Source organism: Equus przewalskii, chromosome 6, assembly GCF_037783145.1.
Source record: "Equus przewalskii isolate Varuska chromosome 6, EquPr2, whole genome shotgun sequence".
In the NCBI taxonomy this organism is placed as follows: domain Eukaryota; kingdom Metazoa; phylum Chordata; class Mammalia; order Perissodactyla; family Equidae; genus Equus; species Equus przewalskii.
In genome coordinates, this window is record NC_091836.1 from 51,510,750 (window position 1) to 51,535,574 (window position 24,825).

The window sequence follows — 24,825 nt, forward strand, 5'->3', positions numbered from 1 at the left end:
TAGGCTTTGAGTTATACAATAAAATCCATGCTGTACTGTGAAGCCGCCATGCAGACCATCTTCAGCCTGTGTCAAACGACTTTGTGACCCCACATCTCATGACTGAAGACACCAGCTGGACAGATCCACAACAGGAACATATAAAGGGGTACCTTGCTCTCACATTCCCCAGCTGTATTTCTTAGAGATTGAGGGACTAATTAACAACCCCGGTCCTTGCCTCCCTCCACATATAGGTAACGTCAGCATCTCTGAACTTATTTGATGTATAACCAAAAAATTCTCATGTATGTTACCTTCAACATATACTCTGGAGAAAAGCCCAGATGTACTCTATCCCCTCCGCGCCTTTTAAAAAAACATATATGAACTCTAGTTGTAAGGTTTTTCTTTTCCTCTTCCCTGCATGTGCACTGTTTTGTGAACGAGATATAAGCTGCACTACACACCTCGGAGCAGCTCCATCAGTTCACTCTGTTGAACTGTTTTCCTGTGGATCACACTCCTCACACTGATTATTGAATCAACTCCTTCACTAATATCATCTAGACTCTTTAATTCAGTCCACTTCTAGCAAAATTGTTACCAATGTAATAGATGCATAAAACACATCTGATAATGCACATGAACAACCCGATAAAATGCGTTATTAAATCAGGGTTTATACTCGTTATTAACCCCACAGAGGCCTTCCACTGAAAACCACAGCAAACGTGATTACCTGGGAAACTTTAGCTCTATTCTTGAATAAGTTAATATCCAGGACGAGCGTTATTTAAAAAATAAATAAATAAATAAAAAGAGAAATATATACTAGAAGAAGAAAAAAATAAAACATTTGCAGAAAATGTCATTACATTGAAAACCCAAAGGAATCAACTTTAGAGTTTACAATTTAGCATGGTGTCTATTTCAAATAAAGGCGTAAAGATAGGATTTATTGGAGACAGATCACTTCACGCATTGGCGGGATTATCAATACGGGAGAATCACTGTAAGGGCTCTCGGAAAGAGGGGAGACAAGGGAGATAACCTTTTGAAGCGCTCGCTGGGGGCTGGGTCTTAACGCGCCGCCTCGCCCTTCAGGCTTGACTATGCAGCATCCAAACGCGCGTTGGGTCTCATCCCACCTCCAGCCCCGCCCTCAGGGATCGGCCGCGCCCTCCGTCCGTAGCTCCGCCCATCGGGCTCGTTCGAGACTCAATCTTGTCCCTGGGGCTGATTAGGGGTCAACCCCCGCGCCCAGCCAACCAGGCACCCATCCACACCCACGCGGGAGGAAACCAGAATTTCTGTATCTGACCTGGCCGAGCGGGGCCGGTTGGCCCCAACGCCGGAGCCCCGCCCCTTCCCGCCACCCCCCAAACAGGAAGTGGAAATGACGTCACAATCGGCCACAGTCTGTGCCGTTACTGGCCCATCTTGAAGTCGTGAGTGTTGGTCGTTGTCCTGCCCGGATCGGCTTAGGCGACGCCGGCATGAAGGAGCGGGAAGCGGGCTGAAGAGGGAGTCACAGGACGTGCTTGGGCGGCCGCCCGGGACCTGCTCAGAGGGGCCTGGCGCGCGCCGCTCGCTTCCGCCGGGGCCGCGGGGCCTCGCGGCAGGGCCAGGTCCTAGAGGCCGCTGGGCCGTCGTGCCCTGGGAGGAGCCGGATCTGCAGTGGGGTGGGGGCGCTTCTGTGGGGTCGCGTCATCCTCTGTGCTCCTCCCTCCAAGGCTCCAAAGCAGCCTTGTGACTTTTCTCCAGGAGGAAGAGGATTTCCGGTTTTCCGGTGGGTTGACTGCGGTCCGTGTCCGCGTCCTCAAGGACCTGGTGCTTCCGGTGTCTCCAGTGAGCACCGGGGAAGGGTGGGTCCAGAGGCCTCTGTCTCCTTTTGTACGTAAAAGAATGCTTGATCTGAGATTTGAGTTCATCTTTGCACGGTCTTTATTTATTTACACATTATTACACGGTATTTATTTACACATTATATTCGGGTAGGAATATGATGTACTTTCTTAGATGTCTATGGTGTGCATGTTTCTGTATAGAAATGTTAGCATATTTAGACCATAGTCTGTCTACTAAAGAGAAACAAGAATACTCACCTCTGTCTTCATCTGAATTTCCTAAGCCTGTTCCTCCCCACACAACTTCAAAACATGAGCCAATCAGAGAAACGGATGGAGGAGTTTTTGCCCTAGTTCTAAAATCATGGAACTTCCCCTAAACAGGATGTTTGAACTAAGTATCATTTTTGCCACATTTTTTGTTTGAAAAATCTTAAAACTAAATAAAGTGTGTACATCTATTACAATGAATGCCCACTGAAGTAGATTCACCTATTTTTAACTGGGGTTATGTATCTATTTCCCATTATATTCAGATTTGGCATCATGAATGTGGGAACACAGTAAGTACATAATATTTATCTGTTCTCTAAGAGGTGACAAGGAATGATGGTGGCCTTACTTGCTGTGACCAGGTTCTGGCAGTTCTCCAGCATCAGGTCTTTGTATAGGTTTCTCTGAGTGAGGTCCAGTAATGTCCACTACTGGGTGAAGTCCACAGCCACATTGTCAAAGGTCATTGAATCCTAAACCATCACACACATGCTGGTGTTAGCTAAGAAATATCTCCACTGATTATTCACTGGAGAATGAGGATAGAAGATCCAGTATCTATGCAGGGTTATGAGTTCTCTCATTATCTTCCCAGGTTGCTATGGTTCTATCTTCTTTTCTCTATCTAGATTCACTCATTGCTGGTCTTCACTCATATGGCTTTAATAGCATCTCTTAAAGATGACCTTATCTCATCAAAACCAAAGTAGGAGGTCTTGCCTTATTTCCCTCTATTGCGGCATACTCCAAAGTATTCTACGGACTCTTAATAACAGTGTAGAATGATTGATTCTTTGAGAAGAGGAATTCAAATCTTCTTTATCATATGTCAGAGCAAGCAGCAAGTAAGAAACATGTAGTTGACATCCATGAAGTTCAAGATTGATTAGAGATTGAGGAATCCCTCTTCAATATGAGAGGTTCCACTTCCTGGGAAATTCAACTGGGGATTTAGTCCTCGTAAGGAGTTCTTTTTGCTTTAGGAAGCTCTGGACACAGGCATGGGTAGAAAGAATGTATCCACCTAGTAAATTTCAAGATGTCATTCACTAGTATATGATTTTTTCTTATCTGCTGACAATTTTTCAGCCAGACAGCCACCAACATTTCTGCCTCTGTGTTCCCCTCATGAAGAGAGGATCCCTAGAAATATCTCAGAGAAAAGAAGGCATACATCAGAATGCAGAATGACCATATTTCCCAGATTTATCTAACTGAAAATTATTCCATCCTAGTTTGCAAATCCCATATATCCTTACACACTCAAGCAATCTCACACAAATACACACAAGTGTCATAAAACGCCAGAGTAGTTCTGTCTCACCTGGAGCCAGTAAAGGGGATTTTGAGCCATGCTGCCCATGAGGAAAGGGAATGGTCTTATTTACAGGTACAGCAACTAAAACCCTGAGAAATATGATTCTTCATTTGCCCAAGATGATAAAACTCATGAATGGTGTTATGCAGACCTGGTTCCCAAAGCACACATGCAGGAAGCTGAGTTAAATCACAGCATTCTCTGGCATACTTCAGCTGCTTCTAAATGAACCAGCAGCATGACTGCTCAGGCTCAGACCACTGGACTCTATATTGTGCAGGGGTGACATTTAGCATACTCTAAAAATGAGGATCAACAAGGACTTACCAAGGGTCAAATCAATGGCTGCTATCCTTGGAGAGTAATGCTAAAATATGCCTGAGGGTTATGTGAAGCCTAGGTCCCTTCATTGCAACTTAGTATCTAAGTGGATATGACAGTCTTCATCATTCTTGACATGGGTCATCTGGAGTCCTGTTTCAGTATCAATCATTGATCAAAAAGCATTACTTGTTAGTCATCAAACATCATACAATAGCTGTCTCTCTGTACATGATATACATGAAATTCACTAAGAATAGTATACTCTATAGCATGAATGTTAGAAACATCAATTACTATTTACTGAAAACCAGTACATGACAGAAGTCTGAATACAAGCTTTACATATATAAGCTCATTTAATTATTATAAGAACCCTTTATAATGGATATCATTACCCCTATTTAATAGCTGAAAAAAGCTAGATTATGATAATACTAATAATTGGTCCAACATCACCCAGTTAGGAAGTGGAGAACCGGAACTTGAATGCAGGTAAGTTTGTCTCAAAAGCTTGATCTCCTGAAGTTATTTTCATTCCCAAACATGACCAGAAGCTGGTGTAGACCTGCACTGTCCATTACAGTAGTCACTAGCGACATATGCTGTTGAGCACTTGATATGCGGCTAGAAAAGAGAATTTTAAATTCTTATTTTAATTAAATTTTATATTTAAAATATGTTACTAGATTCACTTATTTGAAAATTGAAATGTTTGGAAAAACTTGGATACTCGCATCTACTTTCTCAACTGCAATTTTTACATGATGCAAACACAAAAGTACATGTGATGAAAATTTCATGTGCTAAGGGTGCCAGACCAAACAGAGTGGAATATAATAATAGATTGGACCAAATTCATTGACATGGGTGCACTGAATAGACAGTCTGGATTTAATATATTAGCTCCTGGACCTGGGAATGGCTCTAACAGCTTACTTGTTTGGACTGAAACTGAGACTCAATGGGGGCCTACAGTAATGAGCTGATATGCCAGAGATTCCCCAGCAAAATGCAATAGAGTGAATCTAGAGATATGGGAATGTTGCACCGAATTTATCATGTGTGTACAGCCCCCATTCCCCATTCTATGTTGGTGGAATGTTAAAGACTCTGTGTTCATAAAGATATTGATAAATAGATCAATAATTGGAGCACCTCCATCCTTGGAAAGCTCTGTGGGTATTTTCCTTTATAGGCTGGGTATGACTGTAGAGGATACCATCATTGAGATGAATTACCTGATTTCACAGGGCATGAAGAGAACCCAGAGCAGCAGAAATCAAGTAGGTAGCACTTAATTTCCAGAGACAAGGTGGAACATAAACTGTCAAGGACAGTGGGAATGAAGCAGGAATCAGAATGCTTTGGTCTGCAGAGATCTTTAGTATAACTGACCCCAGGCTAGTTGGTTCCTGGCAATGAAACAGACATGCAGCCTATTTAGGACAAGGGTCAAGAAACAGCTCCAAAAGTCCATATAGCTAATTTTAGGCTTTGTGGTTCAAAAGGTCTGTTTTGCTAAACTCAACTCTCTCATCGTAGTATGAAAGAAGCCTCAAACAATATGTAAACAAATGAATATGGTTATGTTCCTATAAGACTTTATTTACAAAAACAGGTGGAGGGCCAGATTTGGCCCAGTATCTGTAGTTCTGCGAATTGTGTACTAGAATTTTGCTTGATATCTATAACAAGAAGTCTCAAGTCTGGTAACCAGAAATCTGACTTAAGCCACTACAGTGGAAAAACACAGCTCACTACCCAATTCCAAGACAGATCAACTCACAAACTTAGAACCCCTTCATCAAAGGAAAGACCCTGCACCATCACCACAATGTATAGTATAAATCTTCCTTCAAACCCTCCACAAAGGGACTTGCAGTCATTTACTAGAGTGACTATGCATCGGGGAAAATGAAATACCCAGAATGGCTCTAAGATGACATTAATTACTGAGGATCCAAAATACCATTGTGGCCTTCCACCACTCAAAGTGGAGGCTTATGCTTGTCAGGTGATGGATCAAGTCTTAACTCCACTGAACTCTTACTGGACCCAGCTGAACTAAGGACCCACCCTGTGGTTATTTTCCCAGTTCCTACATGTATAATTAGACTACAGATATTCTTGGCAATTAGCAGAATTCTCTTAAATTAGCTCTCACCTATGGGGTGAGGACCACTATGGTAGGAAAAGCTAAATGGAGGATCCTAGGATTCCCCACCACCTGACATAATAATCCGGAAATAATACAACATTGCTGAAAGAACTGCAAAAATCAATGCCAACATCAAACTTGCCTAAGGGCAGGGAAATTGGGAGGAATTGGTCTTGAAATAAACCATAGGTATCAACAACAACCTGGAGACCAATTCTACAAACATAAACTGTAGTAGTTCTGCATGTTTTCTCTATGCTTTTTATATGTATATGTTTCTTTACATGCATATATTTGCATATGCTAACCATCCACTTCTATATCCTTCTCATTTTATTAATATGCAAGTTACAAGAACACACTACAATTTAGTCTTTAGGTAGCAGAATATTCATGGGATTGTAACCAAATCTGAGGAGTACTTACTGTGGCCTGTGTCGGGGATAAAAATGACTCGACATAAATTTATAACTTCCTGAGAAAATGCAATTTTAAGTGCACTACATCATCTACATAAGACTTTCTAAATGATCTTTTGAAGCATTTAGATCAGAAGTTGGAAAACTACAGCTCACAGGCCTGTTTTTGTAAAGAAAGCTTTATTGGAACAAAGCCATACCCTTCTATTTACTAAGGCTTATGACTGCTTGTGCACTACAGAGGCAGAGCTGAGTAATTACAGACCTTCTGGCTGCAGAACATACAGTACTTTCTACCTGGACCTTTTCGGAGTAAAAGTTTGCCAATCTCTGTACTGGACCCAATTACTAGTTTACAGGAATTACAAGAAATGAAAGAAATATTTAAGCTCACCTTGCAAATAAAATCACAAACATCAAAAAGCTTGAGTTTCTAAAAGAATATGTGATTCCTCAAAGTCAATTTTTGCAGAAACAATACCTCTGGTGTAGGTTAAAAAGACTAAAAAACACACAGAATTATCATACATAAATCTTGATTGGCTCCCAGATCCAAAAATGTATTTTGGAACAATGTGCAGAACTTTAATTTTCACAGAGTAGATATTAGATGACATTAGTTTTAATTTCCTTGGGTGAAATAATAGCATGATGGTTTTAGTCCTTATCTTAAATAGATGTATTACCAAGTAATTAAATGGCAAGCATCATGTCTGCAACATATTTTCTACTGACTCTCAAAGAGTTAACCAAAATATGTAATTATCTAGAGAGAGAGCAAACATGCAAAATGCTAAAAATGGGTGAATCTACTTCAATGGACACTCCTTTTATTAGTTATTTACATTTTCTTTAAGATTTTTCAAAAGAAAAATGTCGGGAAAATACCGTCAGTCCAAACATCCTGTTAATGGGAAATTTAATTATTCTAGAAGTAACGTAATGAAGCCTCCATTCCTTTCTCCTGGAGGCCACTGTTCTGAAGCTCTGTGGAGATGTACAGACCTAGGAAATTCAGATGAAGAAACAGGTAATAGCCTTGTTTCTCTTTAGTAGAAAGACATGTTCTACTTACTTTCCTAATTGGAAACTAAAATATGCACCCATAGACATCTAAGAAATTATATTTCTACTTGAATGTAGTGTGTCAAAAAATAAGAAACCCTCAAATACAAAGCCAAATTCTCAGATGAAATATTCTTTTGTATACATAAGGAAATGGGCCATTTTGAAGCAAGTTTCCCTGAGTGCTCACCAGAATATGCCTGAATCGCAAGATCCCTGATGAAGCAAGCACACGGGGGCCAAGTCAGGGTCACTCCAACAGCAGAAACTTTTCCTTCTAGAGAAAAATCACAAAGGTTGTTTTGGAGGCTTCTGAAGAGGGGTGCAGGATGGGCGGAAAGACCCCATGGAAGTGCCTTTCCCACATTTTCCGACCCTGGGTATCCGGGGACCTATGGCACCAGCGGGCTATCATGCAGCCTAGGCGGATGCGAACAGTGCAGGCCAGGCCTTTCTAGGCACGCCCCTCAGCGGCCCTCACCCAACCCGTCCTTGGATTCCTCTCCTTTTCCTCCCTCTCCTTCGTGCGAGCCTCACCAGAGCTCACAGAGGCTGGAACACATGAACTCGATATTCTCATTGTTGTGCAGAGTCAGGCAAGGGAAAAGAATGCAATGAACAAGTGACTTCATTTCCGCTTCCTGCTTTGATCCCGGAATGTGCAAGTCTTCGGCATTTGAGTCATCAGGTAAGTTCCACCGTGTCAAACACAGAAATGGTAGATTTCTTCTGCGTGGTTGTGGTTGGGCTGCGAGTCTGGTCATCGTGGGGGCTGAGGAGAGGAAGAAGTGCAGAAGCCAAGGCTGAAGCTGGAACCAGGTACATGGGCTGGGCTACGGGTGGAGGGCGGGGTCCATACCTGGAGGTGGAGGTGGAGGCAGGACGAGGCCCATCTCCTGTTTGGAACATGGATGTGGAAGGCTGGGGTTGGGCGTTAACCTTACAGCCTGCACAAGAAAAGCTTTTCTGCTTTCCTCTCCCCACGTTCATAGAGTCTTTACAATGATTTTCCCTTGTCAGTAATCCCGTAAATCTATGAAATATTCTGTCCTCCATTCAGTCAATCTCATCTGTAGGGCTTTATTTAGACACCAAGCCAAACTCATCATTGATTTTTTGCATTTGCAATATAATGACATTTTCTGTAAATCTTTTATTGTTCCGTTTCAAATATGTTTCCTTTTTTTAATTTTTATGACATAGCACTGATACCTGGCATTCTTCACTTATTCAGGAATGGTTCTAAAGTTTCTCCGGTAATCATGTTTGCTGTGGTTTTCAGTGGATGGCCTTTGTGATATTAATAAAGATCTTTTAAAATACTGATTTTGTAACACATTTTATCAAAAGTTCACGTGCATCATAAAATATGTTTTATGCATCTATTGAATTGATATATTTTGCTATTAATTTCATATTTTACTTACAAATCATTTAATTATACTGTAGCCAAAGAAATTGGCTTTTAAAAATATCTGGATTTCGAGGAGAGGGATCCAAGATGGCGCCGTGAGTAGTCCTCTTTGTCTCTCCCTCTTCGAGTCTACAATTATTTGGACACTTATCGCTTAACAAAGGATATCCAGACAGCATGTCAGGGCATCTGAGAGACCCATGTGACTATACATCAGAAGGCGGACGGACTTTCCTCCGGGAGGATGTGGAAATAGGTGAAAACTCTCCGACTCCGACTGAACAGCCTAGTACCTGCAAGCGGCTTTCTTCCAACGGACACCCCCAGAAGATCAACACACATCTAGGGCAGGAGCGAGCACACAACAGAGGAGCGACGGTGGAAACAGGTGACCAGAACCCTACCTAAACCCCCTGCAATTACTCCTAAATGCAGAGGGAAACTCTAGAGTTACACACCTGAGCCCGCGGGGAGAGTCTCTCCCCGCCATTGGTGGGGAGATCCCGCCTAGTGTTCACGGCGCCCGGAGGGTCCCAGAGACAATCACTGAGGGTACGGAGCTCCCCAGGCTGCCACTGCCTGCACCGTGGGGCAAGGGATTGCCGGAGATCTCGGAGCGGACTGGGGCTGGATGAAGCTTCAGAGGCCGGCTCCGCGCCCTGGAGGGGAAGCTCCAGAGTTCCGCCCTGGCAGCAGACAAAACTCTCTGTCTGCCATTAGCGGAGGGGCCATGCCCAGCATTCAACTCCGGGAAAGTCCCGGAGAGAATCCCAGAGGGCGGGGCGACCCCCGGCTGCCATTGCCCACCCCATGGGGCTAGGGATTGCCAGAGATCTCGGAGAGTACTGGGGCTGGGTGAAGCTCCAGAGGCCGGCTCCGTGCCCTGGAGGAGAAGCTCCAGAGTTCTGCCCAGGCAGCAGACAAAACTCTCTGTCTGCTATTAGCGGAGGGGCCACCCCAGCATCCACAACACCGGGAGGGTCCCAGAGAGGAGAATATCAGGCAGGGCAGCAGCTGACCAGCTGCCACTGAAATCAGGATCTCCGGCTATCCCCCAAGACAGGGCAAAGGGCTCCCCGAGTTCCTGGGGAACAGGACTGGGGCTGGGGGGAGTTCCAGCAACCCAGCTCCGTAGCCTAGGGGGAAACCCTACAGGCTCACAGCAGCCTCAGGGAAAGCCTCTGCACAGCACTAGTAGAAAGCACCCATCCGGCAGCCACAAGGCTGGAAGACCCCGGGACAAAAGTAGCATAGCTAGGTGAACTAACCACTGACTGTAGAAGATGCCAATAGCTCTCCTGCGACCATTAGTGGACAAGTGAGATTTCGTGGGTGCCAACAGTGATGGAGCGGCAAATATAAGTGATCCTACCCCTGGCCGCTGGAAAACCCCATAACACCATTGCAGACCCCAAGGAGGGAGCACATCTAGGTGGGCTGCAACAGTAGTCACCAGCAGCCTGAAGCCCCCCTGTGACGGCCCCCACGGCAGAGGAGGGAATCCAAAGGACCACTGTGACTACAAGGAGGGGCCCAGGCCCAGTTAGCAACTGCGAATACGGTTCCTGGTTGGTGGAGTATAAACAGCTTCTCCCCCACCGCAGCAGCAGAAACAAGTGAAAGGAGCAGCTAAACTCTATCTCTATGCGGAGGCACAAGTCAACGACATCAAGCAATGTGAAAAATCCATTAAATCTCCAGAACAGAAGGAAAATAACAAATACACAGAAAACAATCCCAAAGAAAATGAGATATATAACCTAAATGATGATGACTTCAAAACAGCCATCATTAAAATACTCAATGAGTTAAGAGAGAATTCAGATAGACAAGTCAACGAGTTCAGGAGTTATGTCACAAAAGAGTTTGATACGATAAAGAAGAACCAAACAGAAATATTGGAAATGAAGAACACAATAGAGGAGATTAAGAAAAATCTAGATGCTCTGAACAGTAGGGCCGATAATATGGAGGAAAGAATTAGCAATTTGGAAGATGGCAATATAGAATTGCTGCAGGCAGAGGAGGAGAGAGAAGCAAGACTAAAAAGAAATGAAGAAACTCTCCGAGAATTATCAGACACAATTAGGAGATGCAACGTAAGGATTATAGGTATACCAGAGGGAGAAGAGAAGGAGAAAGGGGCAGAAAGCCTATTCAAAGAAATAATGGCTGAGAACTTCCAAAATCTGGTGAGAGAGATGGATCTTCAGGTGACAGAAGCCAATAGATCTCCAAACTTTATCAAGGCAAGAAGACCAACTCCATGGCATATAGTAGTGAAGCTAGCAAAAGTCAACGACAAGGAGAAAATACTAAGGACAGCCAGGCAAAAGAAACTAACCTACAAAGGAACCCCCATCAGGCTATCAGCAGATTTCTCAGCAGAAACTTTACAGGCTAGAAGAGAGTGGAATGATATATTCAAGAATCTGAAGGACAAAAATCTACAGCCGAGAATTCTCTACCCAGCGAAAATATCCTTCAAATACGATGGAGAAATAAAAACTTTCCCAGATAAACAAAAATTAAGGGAGTTCATTGCCACAAAACCTCCTCTTCAGGAAATCCTCAGGAAAACCCTCATTCCTGAAAAATCCAAAAAAGGAAAGGGGCTACAAAACCAAGAGCATAGGAGATAAGTAGAAGGACAACAACAGAGAGTAGCAGCTTTTCATCAGAGCAGATTAAACCATGGGACGAGAAACAAAGGAAATTGAAGAAAACCGGAAAACAAGACATAAAATGGTAGTGGTAGGCCCCCACATCTCAATTATCACTCTAAATGTAAATGGATTGAACTCCCCAATCAAAAGACACAGAGTGGCAGGATAGATCAAAGAACAAGATCCAACAATATGCTGCCTTCAGGAAACACACCTCAGCCCCAAAGACAAACACAGACTCAGAGTGAAGGGATGGAGAACAATACTCCAAGCTAATAATGAACTAAAGAAAGCAGGTGTCGCTATACTAATATCAGACAAGGTAGATTTCAAAGCAAAACAGATAAAGAAAGACAAAGAGGGACAGTATATAATGATAAAAGGGACTCTCCACCAAGAAGACATAACACTTATAAATATATACGCATCCAACACAGGAGCACCAAAATTTGTAAAGCAACTCTTAATAGAACTAAAAGAAGACATCAACAACAATACAATAATAGTAGGGGACCTCAACACACCATTAACACCAATGGACAGAACATCCAGACAGAAAATCAACAGGGAAATAATAGAATTAAATGAAAACTTAGACCAGATGGATTTAATAGATATATATAGAACACTTCATCCCAAAACAGCAGGTTACACATTCTTCTCAAGTGCGCATGGAACATTCTCAAGGATTGACCATATTTTGGGAAACAGCAAACATCAATAAATACACGAGAGTTGAAATAATATCAAGCATCTTTTCTGATCATAATGCTATGAAACTAGAAATCAACTACAAGAAAAAAGCAGAGAAAGGTGCAAAAATGTTGAGACTAAACAACACGCTTCTGAACAAACAATGGATCATTGAAGAAATTAAAGAAGAAATCAAATATTATCTGGAGACAAATGAAAATGAGAACACGACATACCAAATCATGTGGGATGCAGCAAAAGCAGTTCTAAGAGGGAAATTCATCGCAATACAGGCTCACCTCACTAAACAAGAAAAAGCTCACATAAGCAACCTCAAACGACACCTAACAGAACTAGAAGAAGAAGAACAAACAAAGCCCAGAGTCAGTAGAAGGAGGGAAATAATAAAAATAAGAGCAGAAATAAACGATATTGAAACAAAAAAGACAATAGAAAGGATCAATGAAACAAAGAGTTGGTTCTTCGAAAAAATTAACAAAATCGACAAACCTTTAGCCAGACTCACCAAGAAAAGAGGAGAGAAATCGCAAATAAATAAAATTAGGAATGAGAGAGGAGAAATCACAACATATACCAATGAAATACAAGAGATCATAAGAGAATACTATGAAAAACTATATGCCAATAAATTGAACAACCTGGAAGAAATGGACAAGTTCCTAGACTGCTACAATCTCCCCAAACTGACAGGACGAAATGGAGAATATGAATAGGCCAATCACAAGTAAGGAAATAGAAACGGTAATCAAAAACCTCCCCCAAAATAAGAGTCCAGGACCAGACGGCTTCTCTGGAGAATTCTACCAAACATTCAAAGAAGACTTAATACCTATTCTTCTCAAACTGTTCCAGAAAATTGAGAAAGATGGAGTAATCCCTAACACATTCTATGAAGCCAACATCACTCTGATCCCCAAATCTGACAAGGACAACACGAAGAAGGAGAACTACAGGCCGATATCACTGATGAACATAGATGCAAAAATCCTCAACAAAATTTTGGCAAACTGAATACAGCAATACTTCAAAAAGATTATACACCATGATCAAGTGGGATTTATACCAGGGACACAGGGATGGTTCCACATCCACAAGTCAATCAACGTGATACACTACGTCAACAAAATGAAAAACAAAAACCACATGATCATCTCAATAGATGCAGAGAAAGCATTCGACAGGATCCAACACCCATTTATGATAAAAACCCTCAATAAAATGGGTATACAAGGAAAGTACCTCAACATAATAAAGGCCATATATGACAGACCCACAGCAAACATCATACTCAATGGACAAAAACTGAAAGCCATCCCTCTGAGGACAGGAACAAGACAAGGGTGCCCACTTTCACCACTCCTATTCAACATAGTACTGGAGGTGTTGGCCAGAGCAATTCGGCAGGAAAAAGAAATAAAAGGAATCCAAATAGGTAACGAAGAAATAAAACTCTCGCTGTTTACAGACGACATCATCTTATATATAGAAAACCCCAAAGAATCCATAGAAAAACTATTAGAAATAATCAAACAACTACAGAAAAGTAGCAGGGTATAAAATTAACGTACATAAATCAGTAGCATTTCTATAAACTAACAATGAACTAACAGAAAAAGAACTCAAGAACTCAATCCCATTCACTATCGCAACGAAAAGAATAAAATACCTTGGGATAAACTTAACCAAGGAAGTGAAGGATCTATACAATGAAAACTACAAGACTTTCTTGAAAGAAATTGACGACGACATAAAGAGATGGAAAGACATTCCATGCACATGGATTGGAAGAATAAACATAGTTAAAATGTACATACTACCTAAAGCAATCTACAGATTCAATGCTATCCCAATAAGAATCCCAAGAACATTCTTCACAGAAATTGAACAAAGAATCCTAAAATTCATATGGGGCAACAAAAGACCGCGAATTGCTAAAGCAATCCTGAGCAAGAAAAACAAAGCCGGCGGAATCACAATCCCTGATTTCAAAACATACTACAAAGCTACAGTGATCAAAACAGCATGGTACTGGTCCAAAAACAGGTCCACAGATCAATGGAACAGAATTGAAAGCCCAGAGATAAAACCACACATCTATGGACAGCTAATCTTCGACAAGGGAGCAGAGGGCCTACAATGGAGAAAAGAAAGTCTCTTCAACAAATGGTGCTGGGAAAACTGGACAGCCACATGCAAAAGATTGAAAATTGACCATTCTTTTTCAGCACACACCAAAATAAATTCAAAATGGATCAAAGACCTAAAGATTAGGCCTGAAACAATAAGTCTTCTGGAAGAGAATATAGGCAGTACACTCTTTGACATCAGTTTCAAAAGAATCTTTTCAGACACTATAACTCCTCAGTTGAGGGAAACAATAGAAAGAATAAACAAATGGGACTTCATCAGGCTAAAGAGCTTCTTCAAGGCAAGGGAAAACAGGATTGAAACAAAAAAACAGCTCACTAATTGGGAAAAAATATTTACAAGCCACTTATCCGACAAAGGGTTGATCTCCATAATATACAAAGAACTCACACTGCTTAACAACAAAAAAACAAACAACCCGATCAAAAAATGGGCAGAGGACATGAACAGACATTTCTCAAAAGAAGATATGAATATGGCCAAGAGACACATGAAAAGATGTTCATCATCGCTAATCATCAGGGAAATGCAAATCAAAACTACACTAAGATATCACCTTACACCCGTTAGATTGGCAAAAACATCCAAAACCAAGAGCGACAAATGTTGGAGAGGTTGTGGAGAAAAAGGAACCCTCATACACTGTTTGTGGGAATGCAAACTGGTACAACCACTGTGGAAAACAGTATGGAGATTTCTCAAAAAGTTAAAAATAGAAATACCCTATGACCCAGCCATCCCATTACTGGGTATCTATCCTAATAATCTGAAATCAGAAATCTCAAGAGTCCGTTGCACCCTATGTTCATCGCAGCATTATTTACAATAGCCAAGACGTGGAACCAACCTACATGCCCAGAAACTGATGATTGGATAAAGAAGATATGGTATATATACACAATGGAATACTACTCAGCCATAAAAAAGACAAAATTGGCCCATTTGCAGCAGCATGGATGGACCTCGAGGGTATTATGTTAAATGAAATAAGCCAGACAGAGAAAGACGAACTCTATATGACTCCACTCACAGGTGGAAGTTAATATATTGACAAGGAGATCTGATCGGTGGTTACCAGGGATAAGGGGGGGTGGGGGGAGGGCACAAAGGGGGAAGTGGTGTACCCACAACATGACTAACAAAAATGTACAACTGAAATCTCACAAGGTTGTAATCTATCATAACATTAATAAAAAAAAAATCTGGATTTCCTGCCTTGCCTTAAAAGGTTTCTTCAAACTTTAGATTACATACAGATTTCATAATTTTCCTCTTAAATGTATTATATTTAAAGAGACTTAGGTCCTTAATCCTTATGGAATACATTTTGAAATGTGATATGGGGTAGTAGATCCAATTACTTTTTTTCCTTCAGAAACTATTGCTAATTGCTTTAGTACTGCTTGTTGTTAAACTGCTCTTGATCTACTGATTTGAATTTCCACCTTAAACAATAAATTCTGTATCAGTTTCTAGACTCTTCTGTGCAAGTAATATATTTATGTCCCTATCACACTCTGTTTATTATAGTGGTTTTATATAAATTTTAATATTTAGTGGTAAATACATAATGGTAGGTAATATTTATTACTATTTATTTATTTATTTAGGTAATATTTATTTACTATTTAGGTAATATTTATTACAGTAATAGTTATTACTGAGTGCTTTAGGTGCTCAGCTTGAGGTGCTTTATGAGTCAGCTGATAATGTGTGCAAACAGATGGGCTTACTGTTGGAATCTGCATTTGAAGGAGCAAACACCCATTTCAGCCTTTATAGACTGCTTTCACTAGATAAGGAATGTCTCCTGTCTGGTACATGAGCTGATGGCTTTGCCTTTCGGATCATAGTCAAGTAGAGTTGGACAGTGGTCATGTGCCTACTGCCATATCTGTAGTGGGGTCTGTGGTTGGCAGCCCTGTTACCAGGGATATCAACCCTGTCTGGTCCCCTGAGAGGACAGGACTGCCTCCTCTTTATTAGTGAAGGTGTGAGGTGTGGGTTGTGAAAGTTACTAGTTTATAAGTCTCTTTCCATGTGAGAGAAGCCAATTTGGAAATAAAGCTGATAATCTGAATGGAAATCTTCACAGTATTTGAGCCCCTGTGTCACTCAGCTATGTTTAGATGAATCAGGAAATTCTCTTTATCACTTGCCTCCAAAGCAGACCTGTCAATGCAGCCTTATCTTTATGTGAGCTTGAACCATGAGATGATAATGCCCAGTGAAAATCAACAAGGAGTGCCATAGCTCCTCCACCTTCTCAGCTCAAATGCTTATCAGTCAATTGTTGGCTCACACACATCTCTTGTGGTAGGTTGAATAATAGCCTCCCAAAGATGTTTGAACATGTGAATATGTTACCTTAGACGGCAAAAGGCATTTTGCAGATATCATTAAGTCAAGAATCTTGAGATGGAGGGATTATCCTGAATCTGGATGAGTTCAGTGTAATTAGAAGCATCCTTATAAGGGAGGCAGGAGAGCTGGAGAGAGTATTGAAGATGCCATACTGTTGACTTTAAAGATGGAGGGAGGGGCCACAAGCCAGTGGATGCAGGGCGCCTCTAGAATTTGAAAAAAGGCAAGGAAACAGATTCTCCTCTAGAACCTCCAGAAGGAAAGCATCCCTGCTGACATGTTAGATTTCTTACCTCCAGAATTGTAAAATAATAAGGTTGTATCATCTTAAATCACTAGACTTAGGGCAATTTGTTACAGGAGCAATAGGAAATTAATACATCTTTCTTTTAAAATCTGTCCATATCATTGCTGCTGGCTTAGGTCAGGTCTCCGTCACCTCTCCCCTGGACTATTTCAATAGCCTCCTAACTGTTCCCTCTGCTCCCAGTTTCTCCCACTCAGGGCAAACCTCAAATCCTCAAATTATACATATGATTACATCATGACTCTGGTTCTCAATTGCTTATAACATCCTTAGTATATCAAATTAGACTCTCATTGGTCTGTCCTCCATCTGCGTGTCCCAACCTTATTTACAATATCTCAGCCATAAGTTCCACATGTCTTCCTGATGTATCTAACTCTTGAATATCACCCAAATATATTCTCTGGCTAATTTTCTGCTTATTATGTATTATTCAACCTCCAAGCATATTCTCCTTTTAGATGTTTTTCCTGAATACCAAATGTTGGCTAGGAGGTGGAAAAACTGGAACCTTCATGTGTTCCTGGTGGGAATGTAAAATGAGACAGCCACTTTTGGAAAATAGTTTGACATTTTCTTAAAAAGTTAAGCATTAATTTACCTTTCAGCCCACTAATTGCACTCCAAGGTATCTCCCCAAGAGAAATGACAATGCATGTCAACACAGACACAAGCCAAATGTTCATGGCAGCATTATTCATAATAACCTCAAACTTGAAATGTCCAAATGTCCATCAGCTGGTAATTGGATAAGGAAAATGTGGTATTTACCTACAATAGAATACTGTTCTGCAATTAAAAGGAACAAAATATTGATACTTACTTCCACGTGGATGAGCCTCAAAAATGTATGCTTAGAAGAAGTCAGATACAAAAGACCACATATTGTATGATTCCATTTGTTTAAAATATGTAGAAAGGCAAATTTAGAGGCAGACAGTGGTAGGTAGTTTCCTACAGTTGAGGTGGGAGTAGCAATTAACTGCAAATGGATACAAGGTTAGTTTGGAGATGATAGACATATTCTAAAACTAAATTGTAATAATTGCATAGTTATAAATTTAGTAAAATCTTTGAATTTACGTTATCGTGGGTGAATGCTATATATGTGAATTACGCCTCAATGAAATGTTAAAAAATAAATGTCTAAAGAGTTTTCCTGGAATTACTCAAGGTGAATTGAAAACTTTTACCTTTGTTTTCTGCAGGATTTATTACATATCAATATTATATTCCTCACCACTCTGTATTGCAATAATTTGTATCTCTTTGGTCCCCTCCTCAATTTGTACACAGTAGACAATAAATGCATGTTGGATTAAACTTAAAGCCTTCAAAGTGAATTGAAGCCACTTCAAATAAGTCTTTTGTCTCTAACAAATTATGATTAATGGCAATGGCTGCTTTGGAGGACAGCTGTACAGGGCAATGGAATTATGCAGTGATTTTTAAAAAATATTTTATTGGTAATATTTCAAATCCCTATAAAATATGAGTTTTGAAACAAATGTTATTAAATGCTCATGTTTTTAATACAATTGGGCGTTAATTATAGTAATAATAGGTAATATTAACTGAATGTTTTCTAAGAGCCTGGCAATCTTGTAAGGCATTGTTCTTGACCCTGGCTTTTACATTGAGACTACTAAGAACTGTGTGTGTAGAGATTAGTATTTAGTTGGTTTTAGGCTCTGGCCAGGGCATCAGTACATTTCACAATATTCACTGGGAAGTACATTAATCAACTAGGATTGAGAACCATGGGCTTTATGTTTTATTTAATTTAATTTGTTAAAACAACCTCATAAGGGAAGTTCAGTTATTTTCTCCATTTAACAAATGTGAAAACTCCCCAGGTGTTTGATATTTCCACCTCTGTTCTTTTATCTTTTGCATTTCCCCCAAATTGACTCATAGTGTAAAATGAAGGTGAAAGTTGCCTTCAGGGAGTTGATTTAAGGAGAACTGTATTTAAGGAGAATTTATTGAAGGATAATCGTTGTTTCAGTACAGATTGAAGTGAAGGGGCTATAAGAAGGCTGGGTTTCAGAGCTACTTTGGGGGCCTCCCATGGTCCTAAATTCTTCAGTTGGAAATGAGAGAGTTGGATTTGATGAGGACCCAGAACTTCAAGTGTTCAGGAATAGAAATAAATGCAAGTACTTTACCAAGCCACTACAAAACAGAGATGAAACAACAACAAAAAATGCCATGTCAAACACCAGATGTTTCCCCAATTTTATGTAAGTTGATACATAATCCTGCATAAGATGAGAAATTGGAAGAAACTTTTTTAATATTATTTTTAAAATTGTGAAGTATATTGTACACTAATGTCATCTATGGGATCAATGATGCTGCATGATTTTGTGCATTCACCAAAACACGTTTAGCAACATTTGAAGTCTACCAGGCCAAGGTTAGGAGTTATATTTGAAAACACTTTTAAAAGACAACAAAAATATTTGATTGAGTATGTATTTCCATGGAGGTGAGAAGTCAGAAAATGAAAGGATGATTAAAACCCAGAAAGATAACTGGTACATTAAAAGCAAAGGCTTTTTGATTATGAACATTTGACTTTAATTTAGAAACCAGATCATGTAGTTCTAGAAATTATGCAGTTTATCAGTATTCCAAATAAAGGGAATTTCTTGCACCATATCTGAATAAAATAAATCTGCTTCTAAGCATCATTTAATTAGGAGGGTTTTTTTTTCTCCTGGAAGGGGAAGGATATTTCTTATTCAATGTATTTCCTTAAAAGAGTAGGCTTCTATGGTGTTCATGGATTTGTTATCTCTAAATGTCCTTGTTCCTATAACATTCTTCATGGGAGAGTCTCTAAAGTAAGTGTGTATAGAAAAGATGAGTAACACTCAAACCTATGAGGAAGAATTCTAAGCAAATTGGATTTGAGAAATATTGCAAAGATATTGTGGTGTATGACTTCACAAGTGAATTGCTTAAATCTATAATATGGACAGAATACTGGGTGTCCATCTACTTGTTTCATTTTTTCCAACCCTCTTTTCCTGTCGAAAGGTGTCCAAACTACATAGAACTGCAGAATCTAACATGATTCTCAGAATTTTTTCTCATGGACCTCTCAGATGATCCAGAATGCAACCTGTGCTCTCTGCTCTGTTCTCCTCCATGTACCTGCTCACCACGTTGGGGAACCTGCTCAACATTCTCGCCATCAGCTCTGACTCTGTCCTCCCCACCCCCATGTACTTCTTCCCCTTCAACTTGTCCTTGGCTGGTGTTGGTTTCACTTCCAACACAATCTCAAAGATGATTTTGGATATTCACACTCACAGAAGAGTCATCTTTTATGTGGACGGCCTGATTCAAATGTCTTGTTTTATGATTTTTGTATTTTTGGATAGTCTCCTCCTGACTGTGATGGCATGCGGCTGATTTGTGGCCATCTGTCACCCCTGTACTCTTCCGTCATCATGAACCCAAGCGTCTGTGACTTGTTGATTTTTTTGTCATTTTTAATTAGTATTAGTCAAATACTCAACCTTGCCTGTTCTGACACCTCCACCAATAACATAGTCAAGTATTTTTTGGCAGCATCTCTGGGTTTCTTCCTATCATAGGGATCCCTTTCACTTACTATAAAATTGTTTCCTCCATTCTGAGGGGCCCTCTCATCAGGTGGGAAGCACACTGACTTCTCCACCTGTGGCTCTCACCTATCAACTGTCTGCTTATTTTATGAAACAGGCATTGGAGTTTACCTCAGTTTCGCTGTTTCACTTTCTCTCAGGATTGATGCAATGGCCTCAATGATGTACACTGTGGTCACTCCCATGCTGAACCCCCTCATCTACAGTCTAAGGAACAGAGACATCAAAAGAGCCATGAAGGCTCCTCCGCAAAACAATGTAATATCAGTACCTGTGCCATCCATTTGGAGTGAAAGTTGGGAAATGCAGCACAACTAAACATCTAGATCTGCAAATCCTAACTCTCTCATCACATTGTATTGTAGCTCTCCTGGCTTTCACTTCTCTCCTTTTGTAATATCTGAATAATTGGTTCTTTCAGGTGCCTTTAGGGGACTGTATTTTGAGACTCTTTTTCATATCATAATCACTGCATGACTAAATTCTGTTTATATCTATGGAGCCTCTGTAGTTTATCTTTGATGACCCAGGCATCCCAGAAAGATAAACAACTCTCTTTTTATGTTTAAAAGTTACATCTTTCCCAAAGCTCTCATGTATCTTCCATAAAAATTTCTCATTTATCAAATACATCTATGCATGTTATGTGTGAGGATGCATGTCGCTGGTTCCCAACCTTGGCTTTTATTGAAATCATCTGGGAAGCTTAAAAATACTGATAACTGAGTCTTGCCACCAAAGATTCTGATTTAATTAGACTGGGATGTGGCCTGAGCATGAGGATTTTTTAAAACCCCTAGGTGGTTCAGGTATGCAGCCAATACTGGGAATTATTTTTTTTATTGCAATAACATTAAACAAATTTCAGGTGTACGTTGTAATATATTTTGATTTCTGAGTAGACTACATCGTCTTCACTACCCAAAGACTAATTACAATCCATCACTGCGCACATGTGCCTAATCATCCTTTTCGCCCCCCTCTCTCCCCTCTTTCCCCTCTGGTAACCTCTGATCCAATCTCTGTCTCTATGTGTTTGTTGTTGTTTTTATCTTGTATTTATCAGTGAGAGCATATGGTATTTGACTTTCTCCCTCTGACTTATTTCACTTAGCATAATACCCTCAAGGTCCATCCATGTTGTCATAAATGGCCAGATTTTGTCATTTTCAAAGGCTGAGTAGTATTCCATTTTGTATACATACCACATCTTCTTTATCCATTCATCCCTTGATGGGCACCTAGGTTGCGTCCAAGTCTTGGCTGTTGTGTATAATGCTGTGATGAACATAGGGGTGCATGTATCTTTATGCATTCATGTTTTCATGTTCTTTGGATAAATACCCAGCAGTGGAATACCTGGATCAAATGGTAGATCTATTCTTAATTTTTTGAGGAATCTCCATACTGTTTTCAATAGTGATTGTACCAGTTTTCACTCCCACCAGCAGTGTAGAAGGGTTCTCTTCTCTCCACTCCTCTCCTGCATTTACTGTTTCCTGTCTTGTTAAATAGCCATTCTGACTGGAGTGAGGTGATATCTCATTATAGTTTTGATTTGCATTTCCATAATAGTTAATGATGCTGAACATCTTTTCATGTGCCTGTTGGCCATCAGTATGCATTCTCTCAAGAAGCGTCTTTTCAGATCTTTTGCCATTTTTTTAATTGGGTTGTTAGTTTTTTTTGCTGTTGAAGTGTATGAGTTCTTTGTATATTTTGGATATTAGCCCCTTATCAGATATATGGTTTGCAAATGTCTTCTCCAAATTGTTAGGTCATCTTTTCATTTTGTTGGTGGTTTCTTTTGCTGTGCAGAAGCTTTTTAGTTTGATGTAGTCCCATTTGTTTATTTTTTCTATTGTTTCTGTTGCCCGATCAGACATGGTACTTAAAAATATGCTGCTAAGACCAATGTCAAAGAGCATACTGTGTATGTTTTCTTCTTGAAGTTTAACGGTTCCAGGTCTTACATTCAAGTCTTTAATAAATTTTGAGTTAATTTTTGTGTATGGTGTCAGAAAAAGGTCTACTTTCATTCTTTTGCATGTGGCTGTCCAGTTTTCCCAGCACCACTTATTGAAGAGACTCTCCTTTCTCTATTGTATGTTCTTGGCTCCCTTGTTCAAAATTATCTCTCCATATATGTGTGAGTTTCTTTCTGGACTCTCAATTGTATTCCATTGATCAGTGTGTCTGTTTTTGTGCCAGTATCACAGTTTTGGTTACTATTGCTTTGTAGTATATTTTGAAATCAGGGAGTGTGATACCTCCAGGTCTGTTCTATTTTCACAGGAATCCTTTGGCTATTCGGGGTCTTTTGCTGTTCCATATAAATTTTAGGATTCTTTGTTCTATTTCTGTGAAAAATGCTGTTGGAACTTTGATGGGAATTGCATTGAATCTGTAGATTGCTTTAGGAAGTATGGACACTTTAACTATGTTAATTCCTCCAATATAAGTGCACAGAATATCTTTCCACTTCTTTGGGTCTTCTTCAATTTCTTTCAACAATGTTTTATAGTTTTCGTTGTACAGATCTTTCACCTCTGGTTAATTTTATTCCTAGATATTTTATTCTTTCGTTGCAATTTTAAGTGGGAGTGGAATTACTGATCTAAGCCAAATATTTCATTTAAAGTTGACCTGTGTGTCTTGGGTCCTATCTGCTCATGGGCAAATACCAAAGATCCTAAAGAGTTCCAAAAAGGAAAATATGAAAAATCTACTGTAGCATTAGGCAATAAGTTTCCCCCATTATTCCTCATACTGTTTCTTCAAATATTTTCTCTCTCTGTACTCCATACAGCTGGTTACGAACCTGTTGTCGCTCTGCTCCGAACTTACACTTCTGTACTTTGCTTTGTGGTGCTGGGTTGGAGCTCTTGAAATCACTGCTCTATTTCCCATCTTGTGTTCACTTTACGTACTTTCAATACTGATCAGTAAAAGTCACCCTGCCTTAAAAGCTCAACGTTTCTCTTTACACCCCTCAAGCCCTTGGTGTTGTAGCTTCTTCCCTCATTTATGATTACTGTATTACCACTTCATCTTTTTTTTTTGCTTCTCAGTCCTTCAATAGCAACTTAAGTAATTCCCTATATTAAATTCTCTTCATTAAAATGACTAATTGATTTCTGTATTCTTGAATGAACCCTGACTGATATTGTAACATTGGGTATAAAGATATGTTATGAGATGTCTGCATTTGAAAGATTGCAAAATATGTCCAGGTAAATATTGTTTCTCGGCCGTGGATATACAACTGGAAAATAGGTACTGATATCATATTTCCGGTTGCTAGGTGGCTTTAATGGTGATTGAGGATCATTAAGTCACTCAAGTCATCACAATAAATTTATCTTCTTTTACATTATTCAAGGACTGCAAAGCACCATGTTGTCAGAAAAATGGAGCTATTTCCAGTAACAGCCTGATTAAGACTGCACTTTATTGTTATGTCTTTTGTCATGATAACTCATGGGCTCCTTTTGAGTTCTACCAGATGGGTTTCCATCCTTCCCTAGAGATGTCACACATCCTTTTTGTGGTAGTAATCTTAATTCTCTGAAAAGATGTCCATAACTAGCTTAATTTCCTTTGCCTTTATGGAAAATCACCTACCAACTACATTGATGAGAAACTTTAAGGTTAGAGAAAAGAATGCACTTTGAATTCAATTCCTGCCAGTTAGTGGGAAGAGATTTCATGCAATAAAAATTACTAAAATGTTATCTTTGCATTTCTGTGTATACACACCTAAATGATAGACAAAAAACCTTGGTAAGTGCTAAAGTCATGTTGATTTTTGTGTGTGTGTGTTAATTTCCAGTTTATGTTTTGTTAAATTTACTGCCTCCTGTTTTCATATCACATCATCTTAAAATTCACAAAGACAAATTGATACAGGAAATTTTAAATCTGAAAATATTATAGTAGAAAGTACACACCTGAGTACTAACCCTTGATTTTCTACGTGTGTGAAATACCTTTCTGTAATGTTCACAATTATTAAAATAGGAGTAAATACGTATCACAAGATTGGGTTGAATTTAAATGATAACAATAATGTTAAAATTATTTAATTTTAAAATTTTCCCAGATGACTAGTAAATAGGATCTTAGACTTACATTTCAATTTGTCATACAGGGCATCATTTCCTGACTGAACCATTTTGTGTCCTCTTT

At 39.8% G+C, this 24,825-nt stretch overlaps 2 protein-coding genes across 11 annotated transcripts in view; one reads left to right on the forward strand and one right to left on the reverse strand.

Moving 5' to 3' along the window:
* Positions 1–7,964, reverse strand: part of LOC103563604 (olfactory receptor 7D4-like) — a 63,990-nt gene extending 56,026 nt beyond the window's left edge. For 2 of the 10 annotated variants that reach the window (XM_008539041.2, XM_070623729.1), the window contains exon 1: positions 1,034–1,294. The gene's annotated coding sequence lies outside the window, so the exon portion shown is untranslated. The other 8 variants (XM_070623727.1, XM_070623725.1, XM_070623726.1 and 5 more) reach the window with 8 other exon arrangements.
* The window catches only part of LOC103543970 (olfactory receptor 7E178-like), a 59,349-nt gene continuing 35,954 nt past the window's right edge, over positions 1,431–24,825 (forward strand). Inside the window, exons 1-2 of the mRNA XM_070623735.1 lie at positions 1,431–1,771; positions 7,977–8,074. The gene's annotated coding sequence lies outside the window, so the exon portion shown is untranslated. The remainder of the gene's footprint in view (positions 1,772–7,976; positions 8,075–24,825) is intronic.